Source organism: Chiloscyllium punctatum, chromosome 1, assembly GCF_047496795.1.
Source record: "Chiloscyllium punctatum isolate Juve2018m chromosome 1, sChiPun1.3, whole genome shotgun sequence".
NCBI classification, from domain to species: Eukaryota; Metazoa; Chordata; class Chondrichthyes; order Orectolobiformes; family Hemiscylliidae; genus Chiloscyllium; species Chiloscyllium punctatum.
This window is the reverse complement of record NC_092739.1, coordinates 28,516,291-28,528,380: the sequence shown is the minus strand read 5'-3', so window position 1 is coordinate 28,528,380 and position 12,090 is coordinate 28,516,291. Positions and strand designations below refer to the sequence as shown.

Below are 12,090 nucleotides of genomic sequence, written 5' to 3'. Positions count from 1 at the left end.
CTTCCACCACCCCCTCACCAAGTACATGGTTTAATAATAGCTGATCTATACACTCACAACCTCAAGAAACCCAAAAGCCTAAAGGTTTGAAGCCAATGATGTTAATTGAAGTTTAAGCTTGAAATGTCTCCAGTTAAGGTAGTTATATTATTTAATGGAATAAATTTAGTTCTCAGATCTGGCAGTGAAATAAAACCAAAATCTTGTGCTTTGTTGGAGACCTATACATGATCTAGCTTCTGCCTCACACTTTACAGGGAATAGCATTCTTTTGTTTAAAGTATACAGTTGCATGCAGCATTGGGAGACACACACTGACAAAATCATGCTGTAAAAGTCATTGCTTTTTAATTTAATATGTTTTCCACGTGTTTTATGCTAAAGTTTAATTACACAACTCCATCACAAGAACAGAGCAGAGCTAATAAAGTGATGCTGGAGCCACTCAGTTCTTGTTTGTACTGCACAGCACGCGGCTCTGTTTTCAGTCCTTTAACTCCATTCATGAAAGAGGAATTAGAAGCTGTATAGCTTGAGCTGCAGATAATCCTTGGCTGATTAGCAGAATTCTCATCAGTGCAGGTTCAGAAAGTGCTCATCTCATGGTGTTGATAAAACCTTCAGTCACAAAACATGTAAAGAAAACACTGCCACAGCTGAGCCTTCCAATCACAGGGAGCCATCAAGGTCAGCTGGTCAAGCCAATTAATCCTGTGTCAGGTTTAAGCTTGTCACTGAGCATCTCTTAGCCACTCCAACTGGATACCCACAAATTCTGAGCTAAACTGTAAGCCTTACCAAGCTGAAAATGAACAAACAAAAGCTTTAAGAATGGACTCCAAATTATTTATTCAATGGATTGGGTATCCTGTTTTTAATAAGAACTAAATTCAACAGTAAGCAAGAACACCCTCACAGGAGTATTGGTTACAGCAGTGATATATCAATCAACTTGAGAGCAACAGGAGAATCTGCATATACTGCTCAATATTTGTCCTCATCTGCAAAGTCTGTAAGGTGTATGGTGTCTGGCTGAGTCCAAATGATTAATTCTGTCCATACTCTATTTTAAAACAAACTGAAGGTAACTGAGATTTACAAAGCACATCTAATGAAAGTGAACATGATGTTAACCCTTGATAAGAACAGGAATTTTTCCATAATCACCCTGCAGTAGTGTAGAGTAGTCATTTGGAGCACCTATCCATTAGCTTTCATGACATTTTCACTTCAGCACTCAGCACTGATTTCACTGACAGCTCATTCAGATATCACTGAAAGCGTGTGGATACCCTTGCCTTCTTAGGATTCAGCATTACTGACTGTCAATCATCTGAATTTGAAAAATGCACAGCCTTTTTTTTAAGGCACAGTGAAGCCATGTTTAAATGACTTACATAAAATTTCTAGCACACAAAGCTTACAACTGAATATGATGCTATATTTGCAAGTATCAGATACATGGATTTGAAGGGAAACAGATCAGTTAGCTGAGTTAGCTGGATGGCAGGTTTGCAATGCAGAATGATGCCAATTGTGTGAATTTAATTAATGCTGAGGTTACCATGAAAGAATCTCTTTCTCAATCTCTCCCCTTGCCTGAGGCATGCTGACTCTCAGGTTAAGTCAGTCGTCTCTCTCTCTCTCTCTCTCTGTGAAATGAGGGGGTAGGAACATGGTGACTTAATATTACTGTGTTTATTCTAATTAAAGGGGACTCCTTGAATTATTCAGAGAAGTGCCACAGGAGGTTTGTTGTGTATAGAGTTAATGGAAATGCATCTTTTGTACTCAAAATTGTACATTTTGCTGCAGAAAGCAATAATATTTGATTGGGAGTTTATCCAGCAGACATTGGAGATTTTACCTTTGCTGAAAATTGTAATTAGCACTTGATGGTACGATATAATGATTTAAAAATATATGAATCCCCATATGATAATAAATGTATGAAAATTTGGTATAAGTGTGGTCTAAGATTTTGCCATTTGCATAAGAAAGATTGATGCTCTACATGTTCAGAAGTTACAGAGGTTTGTGTGAGATAGACAAAGCTTGTTTGCATTGATGGTTGATAGCACAAAAAGTCTTAAGACTGATTGCTCAGTTTAAGGAGAAGCTCAGTCACTAACTGCTGCTAGGTTGTTTTTTTTTGTCAATGTCAATTGGTAAAATGGACCAGAAGATCATTATCGGTCCCAAGGTTAATATACCTTTTAAAAGCTACATTATTTTATGCAAAGACTAAATTAATTCTTATTCATGGGCTTGTAGCCAGCACAGGAATGTTACTTTCTAGCTGTCTGCCCAAGCATGGATATTGTCCAGGCGTTGTTGTACATGGACTCTCGTTGCTTCAGTGTCTGAGGAATTGCAAATGATGTTGAACATTGTGCAACCATCAGCAAATATCCCCACTTCTGACCATATGATGAGGGGAAAGTCATTGATGAAGCAGCTGAAAACAGCCTAGGACACAGCTCTCAGGAACTCTTGTAGTGATGGTAAAGGCCTGAGATGGCTGATGGCCAACAATCATCATCATCTTCTTTTGTGCCATGTATAAGCCCAAGCAATGGGGAGAGTTCCCTGATTCCCATTGACTCTAGTTTGTTAGGTTAATGCCACACTCAGTCAAATACAGCCTTGATGTCAAACTTCCTTGACTCACCTTGCATTTCAGCTCTTTTGTCCATTTTTGAACCAAGGTTTTTCATGACGTCAGGAGCTGAGTGGTCCTGTCAGAACTCGAACTGATCATTAAGTTGTTCCTTTTCAAGTACAACTTGGTATCACTGTGATAATCTCTTTCATCATTCTAATGATGACTGAGAGCCAATAAGTCTTCAGCATTATTGTTGGAATGATGCCAGGGCCCCTTGCAGAATCCCTTTGCAGAATCCAGTACCTTCAGCTCTATCTTAGTGTCATGCAGAGAGAATCAAATTGACTGAAGCCTGGCATCTGTGTTGCTGGGTCACAGGAGGAGGTCAAGATGGATCATCCAATCGGCACTTATGGCTGAAAATTGTTGGTCAGCTTTTGCTTTTTCACTGATGTCCTGAGCTCCCCCATATTTATCTAATTGTCCACATTCCAGACTGGATGTAGCAGGACTGCAAAGTGTAGATCTGATCTGTTGCTTTTGGAATCACTTAGTTCTATGTGTCACTTGCAGATTGTTTTGTACCTGCAGATTGCAGGTTGACATCTCATTTTTAGGTTTGCCTAGTGCTGCTCCTGACATTCTCTCCTGCACTCTCCATTGCACCTTGCCTTAATGGTAGCGGTAGAATTACATACAGTTCTGGTTGCCACACTACCAGAAAGATGTGGAGGCTTTGGAAAGGGTACAGAAATGGTTTACCAGAATGTTGCCTGGTTTTGAGAGTATCTGATATCAGGAGAGAATGAACAAGCTTGGTTTATTTTCACTTGAACATTGAAGGAGGAAGGGCGATAGAAGCTTAGATTAGATTCCCTACAGTGTGGAAACAGACCTTTCGGCCCAACAAGTCCACACCGACCCGCAGAAGCATAACCCACCCAGACCCATTCTCCTACATTTACCCCTTCACCTAACACTATGGGCAATTTAGTATGGCCAATTCACCTGACCTGCGCATTTTTGGATTGTGGGAGGAAACCGGTGCACCCAGAGGAAACCCACACAGACACGGGGAGAATGTGCAAACTCCACACAGAGAGTCGCCTGAGGTAGGAATTGAACCCAGGTCTTTGGCGCTGCGAGGCAGCAGTGCTAACCACTGTGCCACCGTGCCGCCCACCAAAGCTTACAAAGTTAAGAAAGACATGAATGGATAGTCAGAGTCATTTTCCCAGGGTGGAAATGTCAATTACTAAGGAACAGAGGTTTAAGGTAATAGTGAATAAGTTTAAAGAAGATGTGAGAGGCAAATCTTTTACACAGAGGATGGTAAGTTCCTGAAATGTGCTTCCACAGGAGGTAGTGAAGGCAGATACAATAGCACCATTTAATCGGCATTTTGACAGATTTATGAATTAGCAAGGAACAGAGAGGTGTGGGCTGCATAGAAGCAAAAGGTTTTTAGTTGAGAAAGGCACAGGTTTGGTGGGCCGAAGGGCCTGTTCCTGTGATGTACTATTCTTCTTTGTTCTTTGAAAGAGGGATATGCTAGGCCATGAGGTTGTAGATTGTAGGTTGTATTGAAATGAAGTTCTGCTACTACCGATGGCCCACAACATCTCATGGAATCTCTGTTCAGAGTAGTTAAATCTGTTTGAATTCTATCAGATTTTTAGCAAAATGGTAGTGCCACACCACACATTGGAGGGGATCCTCATGGAACATGGACATGGAATATGTGGTGGCCACTCTTACCACTACTGCCATGGACAGATCCATCTGCAGCTGGCAAATTGTTAAGGATGAGGTCTAATATGTTTTTGCCTGCTGCAGACCCAATCTAGCAGCTAAGTCCTTTAGGACTCAGCCGTCTTGGTCAGTAGTAGTGATGATGGACATTGAAGTTCCCCAGCGGAGATATTATAAAGCCACATCCTCCTGTTACAAAAACAGGAATTGCTCTGAAATTGAACAGGTCTGGCAGCATCTGTGAGGAGAAAGCAGAGTTAATGTTTTGAATCCAGTGACTGATAGTGGCTAGGAAGATGTGATACTTATGATGAAGACAAAGTTTGAGGGAGAAATTGGGAGGGATGAGTGGATAGGTGGAGATGGAGGTCTAAGAGAGAGGGAAATATGAAGGGGGTAGGAATTGAGGGGATTATTAATAGTAAGCCAGGAAGAAGCGAACCTGAATGACTGATAATTAGAGCTGAGAGGAGGAGAGAACGGGTTTTTACTTCTGTGCTGAAAACAACCTATGTCATAACAGGATCAGAGTGTGGGCATGGATTAAATACATAGAAGAAAAGAATCAGGTTTTACACTTATTGAACTTGATGTTGAGTCCTGGGCTGCAGGGTCCCCAGGTGGCAAATGAGATGCTTCGAGCTTGCACTGGGGCTAACTGGCTCATTGCAGCAGGACTGAGACAAAAATGTCGGTATGGGAACACGACGGCATGATGAAGTGGCAGGCAGCTGGAAGCTCAGGGTCATTTTTGCATAGAATGTAGGTGTTCTGCAAAGCAGTCTTCCATTCAGCGTGTCATCTCGCCGATGTAGAGGAGAGCACATTGTGAGCAGTGAATACAGTCAACTGGTTTGAGTCAAGTGCAGGTGGATCACTGCTTCACTTAGAAGGTGTATCTGAGGCCTTGAATCGTGAGGAGGGAGGAGGTAAACAGACAGGTATTACACATTCTGCATTTGCACAGGAATGTGCTGTGGAAAGTGGAAAGGGATTGTGAGTGAAGGAGGAGTGGACCAGGGTATACTGATTTGATTTGGTTTAATTTGATTTATTGGCATGTGTACCTAAGTACAGTGAAAAGCTTTGTTTGCGAGAAGTGCAGGCAGATCAGAGTAAGCAAAGAAATACAGATCATAGGGTGCTTAAACAGAGCAAAGCATACAGGTTACACTGCACAGGAGGTGTGTGATGCAAGATCAACATTAACAAGCTCAACATTATTTTAAGTTATAGAGGTCCATTCAGCAGTCTAATAACAGTGGGGAAGTACCTGTTCTTTAACCTACTGGCGCATGTGTTCAAGCTCCTGTATCTTCTGCCTGATGGAAGAGGTTGAAAGAGAGCATTACCAAGGTGGGAGGGGTCTTTGAAGATGAGTGTAAATGGAGTGTTGGTCCCTGCAGAATGCTGACAAAGAAGGGAGGAAAATGCATATCTAGTCATTGCATTCAGCTGGAGGTGTCAGAAATGACAGCTTACTATCCTTTAAATGCAGAAGCCGGTAATAACTGAGGACTAAAGGGACCCTATCGTTGTTGTGGAAGGCAAGAGAAGGTGTGAGGGCAGAAGTGTGGGAGATGGGTCAGACCATAGCTGAGGATCCTGTCAATCATGGGGAATGGGGTACTCACAGTTAATTGTTTAATTTTTGACTATGATTCATGTCTGGATATAGAGCTTGGATCTGACCTGTGTGATTGCTTTGCCCTATGTATTGCATGGTGTTTGGTTTGCCTGTAGTCCTGTACACTAGAGTGATGCCTCATTTTTAGGTATTGTTTCTGGCATATCCTTCTGCATTCTAAATTGCATCTTATTCTGGAAGCGATCATAATGTCTTCATTCACTGTCAGTCTTCTGAATCAGTTACATTTAAGTGATCACAGCAAGTTGAACCAAATTCACTGCCAATATGGCTGGTGACTCATGTGAGCAACATGTATATCATTTGCATTCAAAGGAAGCCATGCTGATACACAAAATATGATGGAGCAGATGGGTGGTGTGTTGATGCTTTTCCACTGCCAGAGCTGCTCAGAAGGAGCTGGTAAGCAGCTGTTAGGACTCACTGTGGTAGCTAGTTGTGTGCAGTACAACCTCACTGTCATGTGAGACAGAACTTACCACGATTTAGATGGGAATGAGATGAAATGAAGGAGGAGAAGGAAGAGGAGGAGGAGGAGAAGGAAGAAGGAAGAAGAAGAGAAAGACGAAGGGAAAGGCAACCTTGACAGCCTCATTGTCTGTGTAGAAGTCATCCAACAACTACGACCATAAATGACCATTCCCCTTCTTCTGCCACTATCACATCACTTGTTTGCCCCAAATGGGAAAATAAAGGCATCACAAAAGAAACATTCAAAAATGAATTTGCAAATGCAATCATGTCATAATGTTCACAGGAGTTAACAGATCACCATTCTGCTTTCCCCTACTGCCTGGGCCTTTTGCTTGTTGCAGTACTCTTACTCAATGCTGCCCAGCTGGCTGCAGCATGGCTGACAGAAGGCTGCTGACTTTGATCAGATGGCACCACATATAGCCGTTCAGGGCAACAGCAAATTTCTCTGTGCCTTGAGGGTCAGGCTTTGAACGGTACCATCTTGATATGAATGGCAGCAGTCAAGGCTGGCTGACTGATAGTTTAGATTAGAGTGGTGCTGGAAAAGCAAAGCAGTTCAGGCAGCATCTGAGGAGCAGTAAAATCGACATTTCGGGCAAAAGCCTTTCATCAGGAATACAGGCAGAGTGCCTGAAGGGTGGAACGATAAATGAGAGGAGGTTTTTACCTGGCTGACTGATAGGCAACAGCAAACAACACCAGCAGAGTGGCATGATGTACAAGTATCAGTATTCTCTTTCTTCGAGAACACTAGAGGTTCAAATGGAGCCCTATCATACCTACTGACCAGGTGCCTAGGCAATTCTTATGATTTGTTGGACAATAGATTGCTGTGAGAGCCTGGAAGTCCCTTTGTGTCCAGAATAGCAAAGTGACCTTATATAACAGCATCTACTTCTGAACTGTATTGGGTATCTGCTGATTATGCTATAATAGAAACTCCAACAACAAGCAATCATCCTTGAATAATGGTTCAGTCCACAATTGCTCAAACAATGTTCGTTGCCACCTGCATGCTGGAAAGGATGAGCTGTAAACTTTGCACAATTACCAGTGTCAACTTATGAACAATTAGTGAACATAAACATCAGGAGCAACAGGAGGTAATTCTGTTAACCCCTCAGCCCTGCTCTGGTATTTATAAGATCTGATTGTAACCTCAAGTCTACATTCCCCCAATCCTGATAATTTTTCACCTCTTTGCTTAATTAGAATCTATCCACCTCTACCTTAAAAATATTCAAGGACTCTGCTTCCACTGCCTTTTCAGGAAGAGAGTTCCGAAGTATTGTGATTTCGAGAAAAAAAACTGCCTCATCTCTGTTTCAAATCAGGTGACCCCTGATTCTTAAGTAGTGACCCCTCTCTCCCCAGTTCTAGATTCTCCCATTAGAGAAACCATTCTACCCACATGTGCCCTATCAAGACCCGTCATGATCTTATTCGTTCTTGATTCACTTAAGTTCTCTTTTTATTTCCAGCATATACAAGCCTGTCCAACATTCTTTAGACAACTTATCCATTCCAAGCATTCAGAGAAAGCGAGGACTGCAGATGCTGGAGATCAGAGTCGAAAAGTGTGGCACTGGTAAAGCAAAGCAGGTCAGGTGGCATCCGAGGAGCAGGAGAATCAATATTTTGGGCATAAGCCCTTCATCAGAAATCCTCTCTGATCCACCTCCTGCATATTTACATCATCCTGAAATAAAGCGATGAGTACTGTGCACAATACTCCAAATGAGGTCTTACCAATGTCCTGTATAACTTATAGATTAAACTCCTTACTTTTCTATTCAATTCCCCTTGTGATAAGTGATAGCATCAATCAGCATTTTTAACTATTTGCTGAATGCATACGTCACCTTTTTATGATGCATGAGTTAGGGCACCCAATTCTGCATCTCAGAGGTTTGCAATCTCTCACTTAAATAATATGCTTCTTCTCTGTTCCCCCGCCCAAAATGGGTAATTTCATATTTTTGTACATTATACTTTGTGTGTCATATTTTCTTGCCCAATCATGTAACCTATCTATTTATTTTTGTGGCTTCCTTATATTTGCCATACAATTTACTTTTCTACCTTTCTTTGTATTGTCAGCAGATTTGATAACTATGCTTCTGTTCCTTCCTCTAACTCATGTACTGTATTCGTGATTTTTGAGAAAATTTGTAGCTCAGGTTGACGATAAGTCTGTCAGTTAGCTCACTGAACTGGAAGATTGGTTTTCAGACATTCGTCACCGTACTAGATAACATCACCAGTGAGAGTCTCCAGTGAAGTGCTGGTGGTATGTCCTGTCTTTCTATTTATAGGTCTTAGTTTCTTAAGGTGGGTGATGTCATTTCCGGTTGTGTTTTTCAAGGGAAGATAGATAGGATCTAAATTGATGGAGTTCTGGTTAGAATGTCATGCTTCTAAGCATTCTCATGTAACAAATGAAACTAAAGGATGCTACCAGCAAATCTAATGTCATTTACAAGATACCTTGCAAGTACTGTAAAAAACACTACATCAGGCAAACAAGCAGGAAATGCGTCACCAGGATAAATGAACACCAACTAACCACCAAAAGACACAACCCACTATCACTAGTTGCCATACATATAGACAAGACCACTTTGACTCGGACAACACACACATCTTAGGACAGGCAAAACAAACTCATGCATGTGAATTCTTAGAGGCATGGCATTCTAACCAGAACTCAATCAATAAACACAACGATTTAGATCTCATCTACCTCCTTTAAAAAAAAAGAACTGGAAATGATATCACCCATCTCAAGAAACCAAGACCTATAAATAGAGAGGTGGGACATACCACCAGCACTTCACCAGACACTCTCACTGATGGTGTTACCTAGTATGGTGATGAAAAGTCTGAAAACAAATCTTCCAGCTCAGCGAGCTAACTTACATACTCATTTTATATATATATATATAAAAGCACCATTTGAGATCCTAGCACAAAGCCCTAACAATGGTCTAGCACACCATTTGTTACATCCTGAAAACCTGTAAAAGACCAACTTATGCTGACACTCTGTTTCAAATTGCAAATTTCAATATGTAAATGTGGTAGCCCCTCCCCAGCCCACCCCACCCCTCCCCACCCCACACCATGAACTTTGATTTTCTGCATCAACCTTTGTGTGGTATCTTGTCAAATACATTCTAGAAATCTAAGTACAATATATCCACTGTTCCCCCTTTATTCAAGGAATATGTTACCTTCTCAAAGAAAACTAATAGATTGGTCAAACATGATTTCCCTTTCAGCTATCCATGTAGTCTCTGCCTGATTACTTTGAACTTAGGGGAGAAAGTGAGGACTGCAGATGCTGGAGATCAGAGCTGAAAATGTGTTGCTGGAAAAGCGCAACATCCAAGTAGATCCAGCAGCATCCAAGGAGCAGGAGAATCGACGTTTCGGGCATGAGCCCTTCTTCAGGAAATTGATTACTTTGAACTTATCCAAGTGTACTGCTGTAACCTCTTCAAAAATAGCATTCAACATCCTCCCTGTGACAGATGTTAAATCTAAGGCCTATAGCTTCTGTCTCTTTTTTGAACATCACTTACATTTGTGATCTTCTAATCTAAAGGGACCATCTCTGAATCAAAGATTTTATTTAAAAATTAAACCAATGTATCAAAGGTCTCACTGTCCATTTCACTGAAGACTCTAGTGAGAAGTTCATTTTCTCAACCTGGATTTGTAACAATTTACTCTGAACACCTTCCCTGGTGGTTATGATTTCCCCGAGTTCTTTCCTCCTTCCCACTTCCTAATTATTACTGCTACTTGGATGTTATTTATATTCTTTATTGTGAAGATTGATGAAAAATATTTTGTCATTCATCTTCCATTTCCCTATGCTCCATTACTAATTCTCCAAACTCACTTTCTACAGGATCACTGCTCATTTTCATTACCTCATCTTTAAATATTTATAGAAACTCTTGGTAACTGTTTTTATTTCTGTTAGCTTCCTCTCATATGACCACTCTTTTCCCTTGTTATTTATTTTTGGTGATTCTTTGCTGCTTTTTATATCCTGTCCAATCTTCCAATCTGCCACCTGTCTTTGGATAACTATATATTTTCTTTAAGTTTCATGCTATCCTGAACATTTCCAGTTCACGATGGATGTTGCATTCATCCTTGGAATTGTTCTTAATCATTGGAATGCATCTATTCTGAGCATTCTGAAATACCCTTTAAATATCTGCCATATCTGTTGACCTTCTTCCAACTCTTCTTTCATGCACTCATAACTCTCCTAATTTAAATTTTAGGAAGTAATCTTAGACACACGCTCTCTCACTCAAATTTAATTTAAAATTCAATCATATTATGGTCACTACTACCTAGGGGCACCTTTACAATGAGCTCATTAATCAATCCTATCTCATTATTCAATACCATGTCTGGCAGATAGAGTTCCACATGGTTAAATGCGAAGTGATGCATTTTGGAAGTTCAAACTTGAAGACTGAATATAGGATTAAAGACAGGATTCTTGGCAGTGTGAAGGAACAGTGGGATCTTAGTGTTCAAGTGCATAGATCCCTCAAAGTTGCCACCCAAGTGGATAGCTTGTTAAAAAAGCATATGATGTTTTAGCTTTCATTAACAGGGGGATCGAGTTTAAGAGCCGTGAGGTTTTGCTGCACCTCTACAAAAGCCTGGTGAGGCGACACTTGGAATATTGTGTCCAGTTCTGGACGCCCTATTATAGGAAAGATGTGGAGGCTTTGGAGAGGGTGCAAAGAAGGTTTACAAGGATGTTTCCTGGACTGGAAAGCTTGCCTTATGAAGAGAGGTTGACTAAGCTCTGACTTTTCTCTCTGGAGAGAAGGAGGAAGAGAGGTAACCTGATCGGGGTGTGCAAGGTAATGAGAGGCATCGATAGAGTCAATAGCCAGAGACTTTTCCCCAGGGCAGGATTGACTACCATAGGGTGTCCCAGTTTTAAGGTGTTAGGAGGAAGGTATAGAGGAGATGTCAGAGGTAGGTTCTTTACGCAGAGAGCTGTGAGTGAATGGAATGCATTGCCAGCGGTGGTGGTGGAAGCAGAGTCATTAGGGACATTTAAGTGACTGCTGGACATGCACATGGACAGCAGTGAATCGAGGTGTGCGTAGGTTAAGTTATTTTAGATTAGTATTAATCCACAGAACAACATCATGGACCGAAGGGCCTGTTCTTTGCTGTACTTTTCTATGTTTTATCTATGTTCTATAGCCTGCTTTCTGGTTAGCTCCAGAATATGTTGTTCTGCAACTATTCTAAAAAGATTCAATGAATTCTTTATTTTTGCTACCATTGACTTTTACATTCAATATGTAGATTAAAATTTCCCATGATCATCGCAGTGTTTTTCTGACAAGCTTGCATTATTTGTTCCTTGATGCTGCACCTTTGGTATGTTTTTATGTTGTTATGGGGCCCTGTCTCCCACAGTGCTCCCATACCTTTATCATTTTTATTTCTTATCAAAGTATTCCTACATCTAGTTTTTGGAACATAGATTATTCCTCTCTATTGTGGTATGTTTGAATCCTAGTTTCCTGTCATTTCTAAGTGTCCTGTACCCTTCAAG

The 12,090-nt window shown here is 41.0% G+C and overlaps 1 long non-coding RNA gene across 1 annotated transcript in view; it reads right to left on the bottom strand.

Moving 5' to 3' along the window:
- Positions 1-398: 398 nt before the first annotated feature.
- LOC140482171 (uncharacterized) overlaps positions 399-12,090 on the bottom strand; it is a 72,311-nt gene continuing 60,619 nt past the window's right edge. The window contains exon 4 of the long non-coding RNA XR_011961679.1: positions 399-802. This is a non-coding gene — a long non-coding RNA (uncharacterized lncRNA). The remainder of the gene's footprint in view (positions 803-12,090) is intronic.